This window comes from Rhinoderma darwinii, chromosome 8 (genome assembly GCF_050947455.1).
Source record: "Rhinoderma darwinii isolate aRhiDar2 chromosome 8, aRhiDar2.hap1, whole genome shotgun sequence".
In the NCBI taxonomy this organism is placed as follows: domain Eukaryota; kingdom Metazoa; phylum Chordata; class Amphibia; order Anura; family Rhinodermatidae; genus Rhinoderma; species Rhinoderma darwinii.
In genome coordinates this window covers 1,484,753-1,507,780 of record NC_134694.1, presented here as the reverse complement: position 1 = coordinate 1,507,780, position 23,028 = coordinate 1,484,753, and the positions used below count along the sequence as shown (strand labels likewise).

Genomic DNA, 23,028 nt, shown 5'->3' with positions numbered 1-23,028 from the left:
ATGTAACGGCTCATAGATCCAGGCGTTAGGTTGAGGCCTCGCGTCAATGATCGGGGTGTTCTCAGCAGCTGCAGTTCCCACGTTTTTCTGTGTCGTTCTTAATATGACCCCTCAGTATTAGGACTTATAAATCTCCTGTCTGCTCCAGAGAGGTGTCCCCCGGGGGCATCCAGCGCCTGTTTCATGGTCTGGGGAGATGAGGGGCCCCCAGGGGTATCAGCGCCTATGTCACAGTCTGGGGAGATTCTTCCTGGTTTGCAGTTTTTGTAGGTTCCTTTGTGGATGCCCCTTGTTCTCCGGATCCCGTTCTCTACATTGGAGGATGATGGAGAACGGGCCGGTGATGTTCTAGTCCAGTGTCATGTTTGGGATGAGGATGGAGTTTGATGACAAGATGTCGGTTCAGGTCTTACACGTTCTACGGTTCCGGTCTCGGATGGTGATGAGACGTCTGACCAGGAGATTCCTCAGGTTTGGGGGCGGTTTGTGTGCAGGGAGAGGTAACTCCGGGAAGATTTCCTGCAGTTTATGGTCTTTGTTAGATATAGGTTGGAGATCAGCAGCAGACGTTCAATTGTGGGTTGTATATGACCACTAGGGGTGCCCTGCTGTGGTCTTCCTTCTCTTTGTACTGCAGATTATCACTCTTTGGGATTCTTGTTGCTCTGTAGATCTGATCAATAATCCGCGGATGGTGTCCCTGTTGTAGGACTGTATTCCTCAGTGACAGCCGGCGTGGTCTTCAGTCTGAACAGATCCGTATGTAGCGCTAATTTCTTCCTCTAGTTCGGCAGATTTAAAAGTCCTAATGCTGAAGGGTCATCGGAATAACAGAACAATTTAGGATTTGAAGCGGATGATAAAATTCCAGTCATTGATGCGAGGCCTCAACCAAACGCCTGGATCTATGAACCGTTACATGGACGCATGTCCCATCCCCCATCAGACTGACCCCAGACCCCTCCTAAGTCCTCACCCTATAACCTCCCTTTTATGGCCCCGGCTTCTCTTGCTGATGTATCACCTCATGTAATAATTGTCTTTGATGTTCTGCTCTTTTCTAAGTCGTTCATTTGTAAACCCACCTGAAGAAGGATCCGGTGCTCTGAAAGCCGCATGTAGAACTTTTATGGTTCGCCAATACAGGTCTCATACCTACAATGCCGTCGTCCTTGACACAAAACTATTTAACATTATAGAATAGTTTGTGGCTTCCCCGGTCCTACAAGATCTTACTGTATTTATGGCCATAAGTTAGCAGCGTATAGTGCACAGCGCCCTCTTGTGGCCATAACGGGACTTCTGCCGTTTAGTCACTTTTTGGGGGTTTATATCCCTTACTACAAGGGACCAGGATGAGGGGTAGGCAGAGGAGGAGTCCACCTAGCACAATAAGGAAGGGGAGGGGGAGTGCAATTAAAAAACGAATATATATACATACACACACACACACACACACACACACACACCACAACAACCACCACCACATTCTCTGCCTTTGCACTGCTATTCGGATGCTGCTGATAAAACAAATTATTCTAAACACAAAATATGGGAGAAAGGTTGTAAAAAAAAACAAAAAAAAAAAAAAAAACTTTCCACTACCAGTTACAGCCATAAAGCGGAGAATATATTGTACAAGAGACAGGAGTCCGATATGAAACTTACGCAGCGCATAATAAAAAATAATAAAATAAAAATACTAATAATCAGAATAATCCCATTTGAGGCCATAATGACAGAGTAATTGATTCCATTTTTACTCATCGCATTTCAAAAGCGGTTACGGTTTTTTATTTTTCAATAGATATAGCCCTGATAAAGAGGCAGCGACGCGGTATAAGGATCCTTAATGACCGCCATGAAGAAGCGCATGGGCGGTCATTAGCGATAAAACGTTATTGCTGTATTTTTTTCGCTTTCATACCTCGGACTTCTCGTATTTTATCTTTTGTGAAAACATTGATCAATATAACGTTCAGTATTCTATAAAATGACAAAAAGCACTGGAGGCTAGAAGATGGGCGCCAAGGATATAAACATGCGAATATAAAAAGTAGTACTAGTCATGACCACAAGAGGGCAGTATGTACTGTAGAGTTGTACACAGGTGGATTGTCCAGTATCCAAAAAATTGTGCACCATAATTTATACATTAAACATAACACTGCAGTATGCATTATGGCCACAAGATGGCAGAGCAGCACATTATCCGCTAACCTAAATTATCCTAAGGCTGGGTTCACACTGCATTTTGCGTGACCCGTAAAATGGATTCCATATTAGTCTATGGGGATAAAAACAGTGGGACCCTATAGCATATAGAAGGCTTGTGCATCGGACAATTTGTGTTTCGCCATCTTGTGGTCATAATAAATACTGCAGCATTATGTATTACTGAGAATTATAGCCACAGAATTTCGTTTATGTGGTTTATAATTATCGCAAGAAAGGCCGGAGGGAATAAAAGGCACACACACGACGAAACAAGCCGTGAACACGGACGGAGAAACGTGGGATCAGAATATCTCTGCATGAATATAAGGGTATGTGCACACACACTAATTACGTCCGTAATTGACAGACGTATTTCGGCCGCAAGTCCTGGACTGAACACCGTGCAGGGAGCCGGGCTCCTAGCATCATAGTTATGTACGATGCTAGGAGTCCCTGCCTCGCTGCAGGACAAATGTCCCGTACTGTAATCATGATTACACTACGGGACAGTAGTTCCACGGAGAGGCAGGGGCTCCTAGCATCGTACATAAGTATGATGCTAGGAGCCCGGCTCCCTGCACTGTGTTCGGTCCGGTACTTGCGGCCGAAATATGTCTGTCAATTACGGACGTAATTAGTGTGTGTGCACATACCCTAAATGTTAAGCACTGTGATGTAATAGCCGTTACCTCCGACCGGAATATAAAACAGAGATATTAGTCACACTGGCAAAAAGAACGAACAAAGCAGAAAAACCAACAGCGTTCCAGAGGAGGGATCCTAATTATTAAACAGGTTCGGCTTTGCAAACAAATATATACGTACCTGGGGGTGTCGCACCATGGACCGTTATTCTAATAATCAAGACAGACACAATATTCCAAATACATCCTGTACAGGGGCATAACTAGGAACCCCTCGTGCACTGTGCCACACAGCCCCCCCCCCACCTTGTGAATAGTGCCACACAGCCCCCACCTTGTGAATAGTGCCACACAGCCCCCTCCCCCTTGTGCATAGTGCCACACAGCCCCCTCCCCCTTGTGCATAGTGCCACACAGCCCCCCCAAGTAGAATAGGGCAATGGCGTATCTGAGAAAGTTGTATCAGCCAGGAGGATGTCAAGCAAACATGGAAAGGTGGGTTTGGAGGCCGGACTATGCGGCTCTTGAGGATGGCGGCACCGATCATGACCCTTTAATGAGTAATTATGTTGATTTTATAGATTTGGCTGCACCTGAAAAAAAAAAACAAAAAAAAAAAACTAACACATACATTTGGAAATATTGTCAGGTCATGTATTACCGCATGGTGGCGGTTCAAGGGGTTAAAATTACCTGACAAGTCCCCATGAAACATACAATGAATTGAGATCAATTCCATCTGCCCTGCAATCTTATTATAAATATATTCTATATAATTACAGCTCCAGAACCAAGCTCATTACATATATACAACACCAGAACCAAGCTCATTACATATATACAGCCCCAGAACCAACCTCAGTACATATATACAGCACCAGGTCAAAGCTCAGTGCATATATGCAGCACCAGGTCAAAGCTCAGTACATATATACAGCACCAGATCCAACCTCAGTACATATATACAACACCAGAACAAAGTTTGGTACATATAGACACACACACACACCAGAAGCAATCACAGTACATATATACAAAACACCAGAACCAAGCTTGGTACATATATAGACACACACACACACAACCAAGCTTAGTACATATATACAGCACCAGAACAAAGCTCAGTACATACATACAAATACCAGAACCAAGCTCAGTACATATATACAGCACAAGAACCAAGCTCAGTACATATATATGACACCAGAACCAAGCCCAGTACATATATACACAGCACAAGAACCAAGCTCAGTACATATATACAGCACCACAACCAAGCTCAGTACATATATACAGCACAAGCAAGCTCAGTACATATATACAGCACCAGAACCAAGCCCAGTACATATACATACACAGCACAAGAACCAAGCTCAGTACATATATACAGCACCAGAACCAAGCTCAGTACATATATACAGCACCAGAACCAAGCTCAGTACATATATACAGCACCAGAAGCAAGCTCAGTACATATATACAGCACAAGAAGCAAGCTCAGTACATATATACAGCACAAGAACCAAGCTCAGTACATATATACAGCACCAGAACCAAGCTCAGTGCATATATATACAGCACCACAACCAAGATCAGTACATATATACAGCACAAGAACCAAGCTCAGTACATATATACAGCGCCAGAACCAAGCTCAGTGCATATATACAGCACCACAACCAAGATCAGTACACGTATACAGCACCACAACCAAGCTCAGTACATATATACACAGCACCACAACCAAGCTCAGTACATATATACAGCACAAGAACCAAGCTCAGTACATATATATAGCACAAGAACCAAGCTCAGTACATATATACAGCATCACAACCAAGCTCAGTACATATATACAGCACAAGAACCAAGCTCAGTACATATATACAGCACCAGAACCAAGCTCAGTGCATATATACAGCACCACAACCAAGATCAGTACATATATACACAGCACCACAACCAAGCTCAGTACATATATACAGCACAAGAACCAAGCTCAGTACATATATATAGCACAAGAACCAAGCTCAGTACATATATACAGCACCACAACCAAGCTCAGTACATATATACAGCACAAGAACCAAGCTCAGTACATATATACAGCATCACAACCAAGCTCAGTACATGTATACAGCACCACAACCAAGATCAGTCCATATATGTAACAAGCACAAACACAGTTCAGATCATTTGTAAATTCAATTAAATCCCTGCCATAGAAGTTTGTACTAAGTAAAATGAGTTGCGGTTTCACAAAAAATGAATGACTTTTCTGCACCTATAAACAAAGACAAAATTCTCATGGTGCCACACACTGTGCCCCTAAATATAAAAAACAGTACCAAATACTGTGCCCCAGAGTACAATGGTGTCAAACACTATAAAGAACTGCACCCCACCATAGATAGCACCCCCACACAGAGCCCCCCCCCACCCCCACAGATACAATTAGGTAAATGACGGCCAGATCTGGATGTTGCTCCTCCCCGGTTCCCCAAATCTGCTGTAATTTTAACAATCCCGACGGGAGAACACAGAGAACTGTCCACATTCCACCTACCAGCAATGCGAAGGTTAGAGGTGTAGTTATAGGGGGTGCAGAGGAAGCAGTCACCCCAGACCCTGGTGTCTGAGGAGGCCCAGAGACCCTTCTGCCCCATAAGAAGACATCCTATTATAACTGGCATATGGTAGGTGAGGGCACGGTTACAGATTTTGCATGAGGCCCTGTAAGGTAGTCAGTTTTTATTGAGTGCGGCTCTTGACCCTGGCGTGAGATCCCACCCGAGAATGGCGCAGTAACTGAGACACAGTACACTTTAACGAAACAAGATCATAGCACCTAGTGCAGCAATTCCAAGAGTGCCACCTAGTGTAGCAATTCCAAGAGAGCCACCTAGTGTAGCAGTTCCAAGAGAGCCACCTAGTGCAGCAATTCCAAGAGTGGCACCTAGTGCAGCAGTTCCAAGAGTGCCACCTAGTGCAGCAGTTCCAAGAGTGGCACCTAGTGTAGCAGTTCCAAGAGTGGCACCTAGAGTAGCAGTCTCTGGTCCTTGATCACACTTGCAGCAGGGGGTCTGCCCTCAGTAAAGGACGCCGCAGGAAGTGGTCCATCTCCTCTAGCCGGACACACAGGGTCTCTTATGGTCACCACGCGTTCTCCTCGGCAGACCCAGGTCACACCGCAGCCCCATCATCGTGAAGGTCCGGAACCACCCAGGACACAGGATCTGCTTTCACAGCGACAAATGGCAATACTGCCCAATCCTCCTCCGGTTCTCTGCCACGTGGTCAGTCTCGTGCGTTACTCCACTCGCCCTGGACTGGCTCTCTGTACGCTTCTTAATCTCACTGACCGCCGGGCGCGCCAAAAAAAAACAAAAAAAAAAAAAAACACCCGCTATATAGTCAGGCTCCTCCCTAGCACTGAGCCCGTGTGGTGCCACATTACTGCATCTGCACACATGACCAGAGTCCTCGCCAGCCCGCCGTGCCCACCTGTGAGTGATCACCACAACATCTTATAGGTACAATATCCGTGAACGCGACAACACGACATGGCCGCCCTGTTACCTCACCCGGACATCAGCAGCAACCGGAGGACAGTTCAGGCGCTCGGCTGCGCGACTATATTCAAGGTCACCTATGTGGAAGCGCCACCGCACAGGCCCCAGAGCAGCACGTTACGCCATTAGCGGATGTATAAATCGTGCGGCGTATCGGTCCTGGATAGTAAAACCAGAGCCACGTTCTCGACTATTAAAACGCCACTAAAACAACAGTAAGGGAATGTTCACACGTGCACGTACGTCCGTTACGGCCGAAATTACGGGGATGTTTTCAGGAGAAAAACAGCCCCGTCATTTTAGCCGTAACGGCATGTGCAGGCGCTTGAACGCCGCGTCCATTACGGACGTAATTAGCGCTGCTTTTCATTGGAGTCCATGAATAACGGCTCCAATTACGCCCCAAGAAGTGACAGGACACTTCTTTGGCGCGGGCGTCTATTTACGCGCCGTCTTTTGACAACGTCATTTAAATATACGCCTCGTGTGAACAGACAAACGTCAGCCCATTGCTTTCAAGCCGTAATTTGGCCGTGTGAACATATCCTCACACCTGCCGACCGCCCGACGAGCGAATCTACAGGCAAGTCCGTCCCGCTAATCCACCGGTGCCGCCGTCATTGCTGGGAGAGAGATCTGAATGCGAATGTGGATGAATGGGCGTTAACAGTGACGACGACACAAATATATACACGCAGTTTCTTTAAGCCGTGTCCCGTTTTCTATATGTCCGCGGTCACCCCCCCCCCCTTCTGTCCCAACAAGACGGCGCTCCGGTCCACAGGACGGCTGCAGATGGAGGGGCATTGATGAGACTTTATTCATCCTCCGCTGCACCTGCGCTACTTTACTGTTACTATGGAGGGTGAATAAAGTCTCATCAATGCCCCTCCATCTGCAGCCGTCATATGGAAAAAAAAAAAAAAAAAAAAAAGTAAACTCCCACCCCCCGGGTGTTGTCATAGCGACGCGTTGCCGTTCTTCATCCAGCCCGTCCCCCAGGGATGACGCTGCAGCAGTCACATGGGATGAAACGTCAGAGAACAGCGGAACGCGTCGCCATGACAACACCTGAGGGGTAAATAGGAGATTTTTATAATTTTTTAAACAAAAAACGGGCTGTTTTTCTGTATGATTTGCTGTTTGTTGCGAGTTTTACCTCTTATGGAATTCAACGGGGAAAACTCACAACAGAAGACGAGCAGCGACTCCGGGACGCGCTGCAGGTCACTTTATAAACGCTTTCACTGTGGATTTTACTGCAGCGTTTGCACGAAATTTGTTTCATTCTCATCCGCTGTTAATGCTGCGGTGGAAATAACGCAACGTTCACGCCAAGTGGGAACCCAGCCGTATAAGTCCAGCGCAGTGGCGAGCTCCGGCCGGCAGCATACCACATTTACTCCCCACAGATACCCGTGACGTCACTACTAGCGCTACGATATAAGGCGATCTTCCTACGAGTTCTAGAAATAGGCGGTTTTCTGCCTCCGGGGACGTCCGGTTTATTACGAGTGATCCGGGAACCGCCTGGGCGCTACGATATACCGCCGCATTACCGGTAAGATTTAGGTTTTGAGTTTAGCGCTTGTGTCCAGATTTAAAGCACAAAATTATTAAATTACGTTGCTGAACCGGAGATTTGCAGCGCAGCGTCGCCGGCACCCATCACTTCTGCCAAAACTGCCCCCCCCCCCCTACAGCTAGCGGACGCCTCCCGCTAAGAATCACTGCTCTAAAATAATACACTGTAACAAACTCTCAGCTGCGCGAGCAAGACTAGGTCAGGACATTCTCATTCACTGACAACAAGCAGAGATCTTGTAACAAAGTCAATTAGAAAGCGGCAGAAAATGATACAATGACGAAGCTTGATTTACATAGGACTGCACCAGTCCTATACATAGGATACATATTTTGCATGCTGGGTAATAAGGATGAAGTCACCTAATCCGACCGGTAACGTCACATTGCGGCTGCAGGCGCTACGTGTAAGTTCGCGATCCAGTCATGTGACCTGCCCTGAAATCCGTGGAATAGCAGCGTGTGAACCGCGACCAGCAGCGACGTCCCATCACAACGATTTATTGTAAATTAATTTTCCCGTTAGCGTCCTGACCATATATCTGCATGCCGATAATTACCAGGACGCTCGTCTAACCGGCGCCAATATCTCCCCCTATAAACCCAGCATTACATCTTCAGAGATCAGAGCGGCGTCCATTGAGGTTTTACTCACCCAGCGAGGAGAAGACGAGAGGCGGCAGGACCACGAGCAGCCAGCGCGGCGATCCCATGGGCTACGCAGTTGGTGACCGTGCCCGGCGCGGAGCTGAATATTGTGGCTCGGCCTCCGTCAGCCGCATCGCACTGTTCCTGATGCAGCCGGATCTCACTCCGCTTGAAGGTCACATAAACCTGCTTATAAACACCGGATTAGGACGCAGCGAGGAATAATCTGCGTAATAACCTCCTTTTGCCTCCTGGTTTTTTGGGATTTGTGGACTTTTCCACCGATTTATATTCTACACAGGTGGCGAGGTCACTGCCGAAACACGCGACACACGCCGAACCAACCAAACTCCAGAACATCAGTAACACAAAGATCGCAGGACATGAACAACTCCCATCAGGCAGCAATCCACCCCTCCCCCACACCCAGGACTCCTCCATATACAGCAGATGTGAGGCAGAGCAGAAAACAAACACGACCAATGTATGACTAGAGTAACAAATTACAGCCCGTGTTATACTCCAGAGCTGCACTCACTATTCTGCTGGTGGACTCACTGTGTACATACATTACTTATCCTGTACTGATCCTGAGTTACATCCTGTATTATACTCCAGAGCTGCACTCACTATTCTGCTGGTGGAGTCACCGTGTACATAGATTACATTACTTATACTGTACTGATCCTGAGTTATATCCTGTATTATACTCCAGAGCTGCACTCACTATTCTGCTGGTGGAGTCACTGTGTACATACATTACATTACTTATCCTGTACTGATCCTGAGTTACATCCTGTATTATACTCCAGAGCTGCACTCACTATTCTGCTGGTGGAGTCACTGTGTACATACATTACATTACTTATCCTGTACTGATCCTGAGTTACATCCTGTATTATACTCCAGAGCTGCGCTCACTATTCTGCTGGTGGAGTCACTGTGTACATACATTACATTACTTATCCTGTACTGATCCCGAGTTATATCCTGTATTATACTCCAGAGCTGCAGTCACTATTCTGCTGGTGGAGTCACTGTGTACATACATTACATTACTTATCCTGAATTGCTTATATTATACTCCACCAGCAGAATAGTGAGTGCAGCTCTGGAGTGTAATACAGGATATAACTCAGGATCAGTACAGGATTAGTAATGTATGTACACAGTGACTCCACCAGCAGAAGAGTGAGTGCAGCTCTGGAGTATAATACAGGATGTAACTCAGGATCAGTACAGGATAAGTAATGTAATGTATGTACACAGTGACTCCACCAGCAGAAGAGTGAGTGCAGCTCTGGAGTATAATACCGGATGTTACTCAGGATCAGTACAGGATATGTAAAGTATGTAGAACGTGACTCCAGAGCTGCACTCACTAATCTCCTGGTGGAGTCACTGTGTACATACATTACATATCCTGTACTGATCCTGAGTTATATCCTGTATTCTACTCCAGAGCTGCACTCACTATTCTGTTGGTGGAGTCACTGTGTACATACATTACTTATCCTATAATGATCCTGAATTGCTTACATTATACTCCACCAGCAGAATAGTGAGTGCAGTTCTGGAGTATAATACAAGATGTAACTCAGGATCAGTACAGAATAAGTAATGTATGTACACAGTGACTCCACCAGCAGAATAGTGAGTGCAGCTCTGGAGTATAATACAGGATGTAACTCAGGATCAGTACAGAATAAGTAATGTCATGTATGTACACAGCGACTCCTCATGCAGAATAGTGAGTGCAGCTCTGGAGTATAATACAGGATGTAACTCCGGATCAGTACAGGATAAGCAATGTAATGTATGTACACAGTAACTCCACCAGCAGAATAGTGAGTGAAGCTCTGGAGTCACGTTCTACATACTTAACTTATCCTGTACTGATCCTGAGTTACATCCTGTATTATACTCCAGAGCTGCACTCACTATTCTGCTGGTGGAGTCACTGTGTACATACATTACATTATTTATCCTGTACTGATCCTGAGTTATATCCTGTATTATACTCCGGAGCTGTGCTCACTATTCTGCTGGTGGAGTCACTGAGGATCAGTACAGGATAAGTAATGTATGTACACAGTGACTCCACCAGCAGAATAGTGAGTGCAGCTCTGGAGTATAATACAGGATGTAACTCAGGATCAGTACAGGATAAGTTAAGTATGTAGAACGTGACTCCAGAGCTGCACTCACTATTCTGCTGATGGAGTCACTGTGTACATACATTACTTATCCTGTACTGATCCTGAGTTACATCCTGTATTATACTCCAGAGCTGCACTCACTGTGTACATACATGACATTACTGATCCTGTACAGATACGGAGTTATATCCTGTATTGTACTCCAGAGCTGCACTCACTATTCTGCTGGTGGAGTCACTGCCTACATACATTACATTACTTATCCTGTACTGATCCTAAGTTACAGTCTATTATATTCCACCAGCAGAATAGTGAGTGCAGCTCTGGAGTATAATACAGGATATAACTCAGGATCAGTACAGGATAAGTAATGTCATGTATGTACACAGTGACTCCACCAGCAGAATAGTGAGTGCAGCTCTGGAGTATAATACAGGATGTAACTCAGGATCAGTACAGGATAAGTAATGTATTGTATGTACACAGTGACTCCACCAGCAGAATAGTGAGTGCAGCTCTGGAGTATATTACAGAATGTAACTCCGGATCAGTACAGGATAAGTTATGTAAGTTCACAGGGACTCCAGAGCTGCACTCACTATTCTGCTGGTGGAGTCACTGTGTACATACATTACATTACTTATCCTGTACTGATCCTGAGTTACATCCTCTATTATACTCCATAGCTGCACTCACTATTCTGCTGGTGGAGTCACTGTGTACATACATTACATTACTTATCCTGTACTGATCCTGAGTTACATCCTGTATTATACTCCATAGCTGCACTCACTATTCTGCTGGTGGAGTCACTGTGTACATACATTATATTACTTATCCTGTACTGATCCTGAGTTACATCCTGTATTATATTCCAGAGCTGCACTCACTATTCTGCTGGTTGAGTCACTGTGTACATACATTACATTACTTATCCTATACTGATCCTGAGTTATATCCTGTATTATACTCCAGAGCTGCACTCACTATTCTGCTGGTGGAGTCACGGTGTACATACATTACATGACTTATCCTGTACTGATCCTGAGATATATCCTGTATTATACTCCAGAGCTGCACTCACTATTCGGCTGGTGGAGTCACCGTTTACATACACAAAATTATCCTGTAAGGATTTGTAGTCTCAGAAAGCATAGACATAGGCGGTCATTGTTTCTCCCCCAGTTTTCCAACAGGTGAACGGCATAGGAGCCAAGTCATCCGGTGATACATCCGCTGTCCCCATATTTCAGAGTCAGTGTATGGTAGATGAGAAGCAATATACTACACTATTACCCTGAGATACAAAACATTACAGGACTCCCGACCTCTCCAGATCATCAGGTCAGGAGGGGGTGATAATCTGGGACTCCTGCCTAAGGACACAATCCCTCCCATGATATCCCGGTATAATCCGTTCTTTACATCTCATTCCGCAGAGGGAACAGACCGGGATCTTTAGTCCGGGGCAAAGAAAATTGCTCAGATTTGATACATGTAGTATATGCAAGAAGAGAAGATGGTGACAAGGAGGAGTCACATAACCGCTCTCCAGATATCAGTTATATTATACAGCAGTGACATCACCGCTCTCCAGATATAAGTTACATTATACAGCAGTGACATCACCGCTCTCCAGATATCAGTTATATTATACAGCAGTGACATCACCACTCTCCAGATATCAGTTATATTATACAGCAGTGACATCACCGCTCTCCAGATATAAGTTACATTATACAGCAGTGACATCACCGCTCTCCAGATATCAGTTATATTATACAGCAGTGACATCACCGCTCTCCAGATATAAGTTACATTATACAGCAGTGACATCACCGCTCTCCAGATATCAGTTATATTATACAGCAGTGACATCACCGCTCTCCAGATATAAGTTACATTATACAGCAGTGACATCACCGCTCTCCAGATATCAGTTATATTATACAGCAGTGACATCACCGCTCTCCAGAGATCAGTTATATTATACAGCAGTGACATCACCGCTCTCCAGATAGAAGTTACATTATACAGCAGTGACATCACCGCTCTCCAGATATCAGTTATATTATACAGCAGTGACATCACCGCTCTCCAGATATAAGTTACATTATACAGCAGTGACATCACCGCCCTCCAGATATCAGTTATATTATACAGCAGTGACATCAATGCTCTCCAGATATCAGTTATATTATACAGCAGTGACATCACCGCTCTCCAGATATAAGTTACATTATACAGCAGTGACATCACCGCTCTCCAGATATCAGTTATATTATACAGCAGTGACATCACCGCTCTCCAGATATAAGTTACATTATACAGCAGTGACATCACCGCTCTCCAGATATCAGTTATATTGTACAGCAGTGACATCACCGCTCTCCAGATATCAGTTATATTATACAGCAGTGACATCACCGCCCTCCAGATATCAGTTATATTATACAGCAGTGACATCAATGCTCTCCATATATATTATACAGCAGTGACATCACCGCCCTCCAGATATCAGTTATATTATACAGCAGTGACATCACCGCTCTCCAGATATCAGTTATATTATACAGCAGTGACATCACCGCCCTCCAGATATCAGTTATATTATACAGCAGTGACATCAATGCTCTCCATATATATTATACAGCAGTGACATCACCGCCCTCCAGATATCAGTTATATTATACAGCAGTGACATCAATGCTCTCCATATATATTATACAGCAGTGACATCACCGCCCTCCAGATATCAGTTATATTATACAGAAGTGACATCACCGCCCTCCATATATCAGTTATATTATACAGCAGTGACATCAATGCTCTCCATATATATTATACAGCAGTGACATCACCGCCCTCCAGATATCAGTTATATTATACAGCAGTGACATCACCGCCCTCCAGATATCAGTTATATTATACAGCAGTGACATCAATGCTCTCCAGATATAAGTTATATTATACAGCAGTGACATCACCGCTCTCCAGATATCCGTTATATTATACAGCAGTGACATCACCGCTCTCCAGATATAAGTTACATTATACAGCAGTGACATCACCGCTCCCCAGATATCAGTTATAATATACAGCAGTGACATCACCGCTCTCCAGATATCAGTTATATTATACAGCAGTGACATCACCTCTCTCCAGATATATTATACAGCAGTGACATCACCGCTCTCCAGATATCAGTTCTATTATACAGCAGTGACATCACCGCTCTCCATATATGTTCTATTTTACAGCAGTGACATCACCGTTCTCCAGATATAAGTTACATTATACAGCAGTGACATCACCTCTCTCCAGATATATTATACAGCAATGACATCACCGCTCTCCAGATATCAGTTCTATTATACAGCAGTGACATCACCGCTCTCCATATATGTTCTATTTTACAGCAGTGACATCACCACTCCAGATATCAGTTATATTATACAGCAGTGACATCACCGCTCTCCAGGTATCAGTTATATTATACAGCAGTGACATCACCGCCCTCCAGATATCAGTTATATTATACAGCAGTGACATCACCGCCCTCCAGATATCAGTTATATTATACAGCAGTGACATCACCGCCCTCCAGATATCAGTTATATTATACAGCAGTGACATCACTGCTCTCCAGATATAGGTTCTATTATACAGCAGTGACATCACCGCTCTCCATATATGTTCTATTTTACAGCAGTGACATCACCACTCCAGATATCAGTTATATTATACAGCAGTGACATCACCGCTCTCCAGACATATTATACAACAGTGACATCACCGCTCTCCAAACATATTATACAGCAGTGACATCACCAATCTCCATATATGTTATATTTTACAGCAGTGACATCACCGCTCTCCATATATGTTATATTTTACAGCAGTGACGGCATGACAATATTAGTGTAATGAAGAGTCTAATGTATTTTTCCGCTCATCCCGGAGTTTTCTCCACTAGGTTTACAGAGATATTTGCACCTGATGGAGGCAGCGGAGGATAAAGCCACTTCTGACCGGGACTGATCCCTCTAAATCCTTCTTATCATTCTGCAACTGTGCACAAGACTCTCCTGCAGCTCTAAACCAATTTTTAATCTGCTTCTCTGCTCCGTTATCCCTGCAAAGATTTGTATGAGCCTGTAATTCGTCTGAACCTAGATATGCTGCGCGTCTAATCTGCAGACTATGGAGTGCCAGAGGATGAGGAGCGCCGGGCATCACTCATTAACCCACTCACCGCCTCCACTCACTCGTGGGTAAATGGGATGTCATGTGAGCTCTGACATATCACAGCTCTGAATCTGATGACATCACACATAGCCTCAATATCTGACCACTAATTACGGCACCGCTTGTCTCTACATCAGGAGCGCATGCTGCTGCATAAGAGTCTCTGCAGATGGGTCAACATTAGGGCTGGACTGGGACTATAAGGCCTCATTCACACATCAGGGTTTCCCGGCCGGGTGCCAGCCGTTCATAAATCGGCCGGCACCCGGCTGCATTAGGAATAATAGACCCCTAATGGGGCTATTCACACGACCGATGTTTTGACGGCCGGGAAAAGCGGCCGTCAAAAAATAGGACATGCTCTATCTTCGGCCGGGTATCCGGCCGCCCGGCTCCCATAGAAGTCTATGGGGCCGGGTAATACACGGCCATCACCGGGATGTGTCCCGAGTGATGGCCGGGTTTTCCGTGGCTTGCGCTCTCTCCTCCTCCTCACAGCGCAGAGTGCATGTGAGGAGGAGGAGTTGATGCCATTCGGACGAATGGCATCGCTGTACACTGTGTGGCAGGGCCGGGGTGTACAGCAGGTGGAGGGAGCGCTGCGCGGGCTCCCTTCCCCTGCTTGTTTTAAAAGCGCCCTGGCCCGGCGACACCTTCCATGGCGCCGCTAGCAGCAGCTACTACTACTGTAGCCACGCCACTATAGCAGAGCAGGGAGGTATCTCCCCGCTCTGCTATGTGCTAGCCGCACTTTAGCTCCTTGAAGGAGCGGAATCCCCGTGTTTTCGGGGATTCCGCTCCTGGACAGAGCGCTTGATGTCTCTGTCCATATCTGGGCAGTGACATCAGGGGAAACTCCTGAAGCGGAATCCCCGAACACATGGGGATTCCCCTTCAGGAGTTGCCGCTGATGTCACTGTCCAGATCTGCCCGGCCCGGCACGGATGCAAAACTTTATGCAAACCGGCCGGGCAAAATGGCCGATTTTACAGGCCGACACTCGGGCGGGACCCGGTCGTGTGAATTCCGCCTAAGGCCTTGGCACCGAGACCCCACATAGAAAATCAACTACCCTCCTTTTGAAAAAGAAAAAAAAAAAAAAAAAAAAAAAAAAAAAAAAGTGTCGCAAAGTGTGCTGCAACAAATCCTGCTTTATTGTATCACAGCCCTCCCGCAAATACGTAAACCACGAAATCAAAACACCCGATCACATGGTTAGGCGCATAAACACCCGTCAGTCAGGGACTAGTGAGTGTGACTAGTATACAAGCACCAAATATAACCGGTAATACCACCATATAGGATCAGATGCCGGTACTACACAGCGCTCTGCAGAGTATTATCACCCAGCAGACTATACAGTGATCATATAGTGGTCAGATACCGGTACTACACAGCACTCTGCAGAGTATTATCACCCTGCAGACCATACAGTGATCATATAGTGGTCAGATACCGGTACTACACAGCGCTCTGCAGAGTATTATCACCCTGCAGACCATACAGTGATCATGTAGTGGTCAGATACCGGTACTACACAGCGCTCTGCAGAGTATTATCACCCAGCAGACTATACAGTGATCATATAGTGGTCAGATACCGGTACTACACAGCGCTTTGCAGAGTATTATCACCCTGCAGACCATACAGTGATCATATAGAGGTCAGACCACACAGAGCTCTGCAGAGTATTATCACCCTGCAGACTATACAGTGGTCAGATACCAGGTCTACACAGCGCTCTGCAGAGTAGGATCACCCTGCAGACCATACAGTGATCATATAGTGGTCAGACACCAGTACTACACAGCGCTCTGCAGAGTATTATCACCCTGCAGACCATACAGTGATCATATAGTGGTCAGATACCAGTACTACACAGCGCTCTGCAGAGTATTAGCACCCTGTAGACTATACAGTGATCATATAGTGGTCAGATACCAGTACTACACAGCGCTCTGCAGAGTATTATCACCCTTCAGACCATACAGTGATCATATAGTGGTCAGATACCAGTACTACACAGCGCTCTGCAGAGTATTATCACCCCGCAGACCATACAGTGATCATATAGTGGTCAGATACCAGTACTACACAGCGCTCTGCAGAGTATTATCACCCTTCAGACCATACAGTGATCATATAGTGGTCAGATACCAGTACTGCACAGCGCTCTGCAGAGTATTATCACTTTGCAGACTATACAGTGATCATGTAGTGGTCAGATACCAGTACTACACAGCGCTCTGCAGAGTATTATCACTCTGCAGACTGTACAGTGATCATATAGTGGTCAGATACCAGTACTACACAGTGCTCTGCAGAGTATTATCACCCTGCAGACTATACAGTGAACATATGGTGGTCAGATACCAGTACTACACAGTGCTCTGCAGAGTATTATCACCCTGCAGACCATACAGGGATCATATAGGGGTCAGATACCAGTACTACACAGCGCTCTGCAGAGTATTATCACCATACAGGACCAGATACCAGTACTATACAGCGCTCTGCAGAGTATTATCAGCCTGCAGACCATACAGTGATCATGTAGTGGTCAGATACCAGTACTACACAGTGCTCTGCAGAGTATTATCACCCTGCAGACCATACAGTGATCATATAGAGGTCAGACCACACAGAGCTCTGCAGAGTATTATCACCCTGCAGACTATACAGTGGTCAGATACCAGGTCTACACAGCGCTCTGCAGAGTAGGATCACCCTGCAGACCATACAGTGATCATATAGTGGTCAGACACCAGTACTACACAGCGCTCTGCAGAGTATTATCACCCTGCAGACTATACAGTGATCATATAGTGGTCAGACACCAGTACTACACAGAGCTCTGCAGAGTATTATCACCCTGCAGACCATACAGTGATCATACACCAGTACTACACAGCGCTCTGCAGAGTATTAGCACCCTGTAGACTATACAGTGATCATATAGTGGTCAGATACCAGTACTACACAGCGCTCTGCAGAGTATTATCACGCTTCAGACCATACAGTGATCATATAGTGGTCAGACACCGGTACTACACAGCGCTCTGCAGAGTATTATCACCCTGCAGACTATACAGTGATCATATAGTGCTCAGATACCAGTACTACACAGCACTCTGCAGAGTATTATCACCCTGCAGACCATACAGTGACTATATAGTGATCAGATACCGGTACTACACAGCGCTCTGCAGAGTATTATCACCCTTCAGACCATACAGTGATCATATAGTGGTCAGATACCAGTACTGCACAGCGCTCTGCAGAGTATTATCACTTTGCAGACTATACAGTGATCATATAGTGGTCAGATACCAGTACTACACAGCGCTCTGCAGAGTATTATCACCCTTCAGACCATACAGTGATCATATAGTGGTCAGATACCAGTACTGCACAGCGCTCTGCAGAGTATTATCACCCTGCAGACCATACAGTGACTATATAGTGATCAGATACCGGTACTACACAGCACTCTGCAGAGTATTATCACCCTGCAGACCATACAGTGGTCAGATACCAGTACTGCACAGCGCTCTGCAGAGTATTATCACTCTGCAGACTATACAGTGATCATATAGTGGTCAATACCAGGTCTACACAGCGCTCTGCAGACCATACAGTGATCATATAGTGGCCAGATACCAGTGCTACACAGCGCTCTGCAGAGTATTATCACCCTCCAGACTATACAGTGATCATACAGTGGTCAGATACCGGTACTACACTGTACTCTGCAGGGTATTATCAGCCTGCAGACTATAGTGATCATATAGTGGTCAGATACCAGTACTACACAGCACTCTGCAGACTATGCAGTGATCATATAGTGGTCAGATACCAATACTACACAGCACTCTGCAGAGTATTATCACCCTGCAGACTATACAGTGATCATACAGTGGTCAGATACCGGTACTACACTGTACTCTGCAGGGTATTATCAGCATGCAGACCATACAGGGATCATATGCCAGGTCTACACAGCGCTCTGCAGAGTATTATCACACTGCAGACCATACAGTGATCATATAGTGGTCAGATACCGGTACTACACAGCACTATGCAGAGTATTATCACACTGCAGACCATACAGTGATCATATAGTGGCCAGATACCAGTGCTACACAGCGCTCTGCAGAATATTATCACCCTGCAGACTATACAGTGATCATATAGTGGTCAGATACCAGTACTACACAGCGCTCTGCAGAGTATTATCACCCTGCAGACTATACAGTGATCATATAGTGGTCAGATACCAGTACTACACAGTACTCTGAAGAGTATTATCACCCTGCAGATTATACAGTGATCATATAGTGGTCAGATACCAGTACTACACAGTGCTCTGAAGAGTATTATCACCCTGCAGATTATACAGTGATCATACAGTGGTCAGATACCGGTACTACACAGCACTCTGCAGAGTATTATCACCCTGCAGATTATACAGTGATCATATAGTGGTCAGATACCAGTACTACACAGTGCTCTGCAGAGTATTATCACCCTGCAGACTATACAGTGATCATATAGTGCTCAGATACCAGTACTACACAGTGCTCTGCAGAGTATTATCACCCTGCAGACCATACAGTGATCATATAGTGGTCAGATACCAGTACTACACAGCGCTCTGCAGAGTATTATCACCCTGCAGACTATACAGTGATCATATAGTGGTCAGATACCAGTACTACACAGTGCTCTGCAGAGTATTATCACCCTGCAGACTATACAGTGATCATATAGTGGTCAGATACCAGTACTACACAGCGCTCTGCAGAGTATTAGCACCCTGTAGACTATACAGTGATCATATAGTGGTCAGATACCGGTACTACACAGCGCTCTGCAGAGTATTACCACCATACAGGACCAGATACCAGTACTACACAGCACTCTGCAGAGTATTATCACCCTGCAGACTATACAGTGATCATATAGTGGTCAGATACCGGTACTACACAGCACTCTGCAGAGTATTATCACCCTGCAGACTATACAGTGATCATATAGTGGTCAGATACCAGTACTACACAGCACTCTGCAGAGTATTATCACCCTGCAGACTATACAGTGATCATATAGTGGTCAGATACCGGTACTACACAGCGCTCTGCAGAGTATTATCACCCTGCAGACTATACAGTGATCATATAGTGGTCAGATACCGGTACTACACAGCGCTCTGCAGAGTATTATCACCCTGCAGACTATACAGCACTGATTAGACACAGGCAGATACATAACTATCAGGGTATGTTCACACACAGTGTTTTCAGACGTAGTTCGGGCGTTTTACGCCTCGAATTACGCCTGAAAAAAAAAAGTGCCTACAAACATCTGCCCACTGCTTGCAATGGGAATTACAATGTTCTGTTCCCACGAGGCTTAATTTTACGCGTCGCTGTCAAAATACGGCGCGTAAAAATACACCCACAAAAAAGTTCTTGGGACGTTTTTGGAGGAGTTTTTCATTGACTCCATTGAAAAACAGATCCAATAACGTCCGTAAAATACGCCACGAAAAACGCGGGTTGCTACAAAAACGTCTGAAAATCAGGAGCTGTTTTCGCATCAAATCCGGTCAGACTGGACACAACAGTAAAAAAAAAATAACGGCCTATACACATCCACAACACACAGCTCGCTCATGTCCAGATAGTTTGTTACAATGGATCACTGCGGGTGAAACGTATCAGCCTGGAGTCCTGGGCATTTATCTAGCCTGGATACAAATGTAACAAACCCTCAGCTGTGAAACATGTCTGGTAAGGTTTTCATTTCCTGACAGCAAGCAGAGATGAAATTGAAGCAAAGTCTCGGTTTCATGCACTGGTTATCTGCAGCGTCTGGTGTTCAGTCTCTACCTGCAAGGGGGGGGGGCAGATGATGAAGACCCCCAATATGACCGCCCGTGCAGCTTCACCTCACAGATATAGGAAGCGATCAGGGACAGGATATTATACACAAGACGGTACCTGCAAATCATCCGTCCAGATCATTCCTGCATACACAGATGGAGCAGACTGCAGTGCACAACACCTTCAAACAGAAGAAGCTTCCCAGAACCTAAAAAAATACAAGGAGCGGCTCCTGAACGAGTCTCAGCTGCTGACCGCTCATTAGGGGAATTGCAAACGGCACTGCGGCCTGCAATATAAGCGTCTGCTCCCTGTTATCAGCCATTTCAAGCTGACTGGAAAACTATATATTGTTCTCTGTTATCAGCCATTTCCGTCTAAAGAGAGACCTGACTGCCGGAGAGCTTCATACAATCTATTGTTCTCTGTTATCAGCCATGCCAGGCTAAAGGGAAATTGTGACTGCAGGACAGATTAATGCAGTCTATTGTTCCCTGTTATCAGCCAAGTTGCTAACTGTAGTGTTCTTCAATGGATGACTGACATGAAGTCTAGATAATTCTACTTCCATAGGAAATCATGGAAAGTCATTATTTCTAGAGGGGGCTGCAGTTTACCACACACATTAGATCAGATCGGCCGACCATCTGATGATACAGGTGAGGTTGCACTGTCAGTGTCCCGTTCTGCCGATGATCCTGGGCAGTCACTATAGAAACTGTCAGAAATCAATAGACTCCTAGCAGAAAAATGACAAGGTGAATAATATTGGGAGTTGTAGTCCTACTATATAGCAGGCGGGCAGAGTGCACTGCTTCTGGTGACCACTGGAGGTCAGGCGCGGGATAATAGTACACCTGCCAACCACAAGAGGGCTCCTGTCTCTTTTCTGACAGTCGTAATATGGTGAATGAATTACTTAATTTATGTCTTTAAGAAATAAAATTCACAATATGGTTAACTAATCGTACTATCTGTCGCCTCTGATTCTATCTGCCGCATCGTCATGTTATTACGATAATATATCCTGAGGGGACAAAGAGCAGAATCACTTCCGGGTAACAAGCGGCAAACGATTTCCTCAGAAGCCACGCCCCTTCATGGCCATTGGTCAGAATCTATGCATATGTAAATAGCTAGTAATAAGGCACTTCTGGCACGATTTTGGGGCTATTTGGGGAGTAATTAGCGGATATTTTCGGTACGGGCCGGTGATGACGATGAGTGCGATTATATCGGAAGAATGAACAAGAAATGGTGGAGTCGCCCTAATATGACATTTTCTGCAGTGTAAGAGCCTTATATACCGCCGGCGCCCCTATGGTTAGTGTGTTGTATGAAAGGAGAGAAGGTTAGCACTCCCCTTGACAAGGATGGAAGAGGCCGCGAGGCCTTCACAACACGCATACGGTTAAGGCATTGCCACCTACTTAGTGGCATCTCTAACCACGTTTTTTTTTCCCCTTTTATCAATAATCTAATAATAAAAAATAACAAAATAATAATAATCTAATAATAAAAAAATAATCATCAAATAATAATAATAACAATAATAATGATAATGTTCATAATAATAAAAACGATACCTTTCACTGAGGAACGGTCTTAGTCCCTGTTCACACAGACTTTTTTTGCAGACAGAAATCTCTGGCACATAAGTCCGTCAGGAATTTTGAGACAGATTTTGACCTGCCTGCACTCTCTTTGCCGCATTTTTCGCAGCATTTTTCAGCAGCGGCCATTGAGCACTACATGCAAAAAACTCAGCGAATACCGCTTTCTCTGCCTCCCATTGGAGGTCAGAGATGAAACCGCTTGCGGGAAAAAGCGCCGCCTCCTCTTATTGAAATCAATGGGAGGCGTTTTCTGATGCAGTTTCCACGTCAAATTACGCGCCACAAATCTCTGTGTGAACAGGGCCTTACAGGGTTTGGCGGAGTCTCAAGTTAGGGGGGTTACTTAGTGTAGAGTTGGCATGTCGCGGGTGGGCACAGACTGGACATCCATCTGTGGGGGGGGGGGTGGTCACAGTCGGGGATGTTTGGCATTGGGGAGTCTCCAGCTGGTCGGT

At 45.4% G+C, this 23,028-nt stretch overlaps 1 non-coding gene across 1 annotated transcript; it reads left to right on the top strand.

Annotated features, from left to right (window-relative positions):
• The first annotated feature begins 22,286 nt into the window (after positions 1 to 22,286).
• Positions 22,287 to 22,415, top strand: LOC142660114 (U6atac minor spliceosomal RNA). The gene has a single exon (XR_012850429.1). It is a non-coding gene; the product is annotated as a U6atac minor spliceosomal RNA (small nuclear RNA).
• Positions 22,416 to 23,028: the final 613 nt, after the last annotated feature.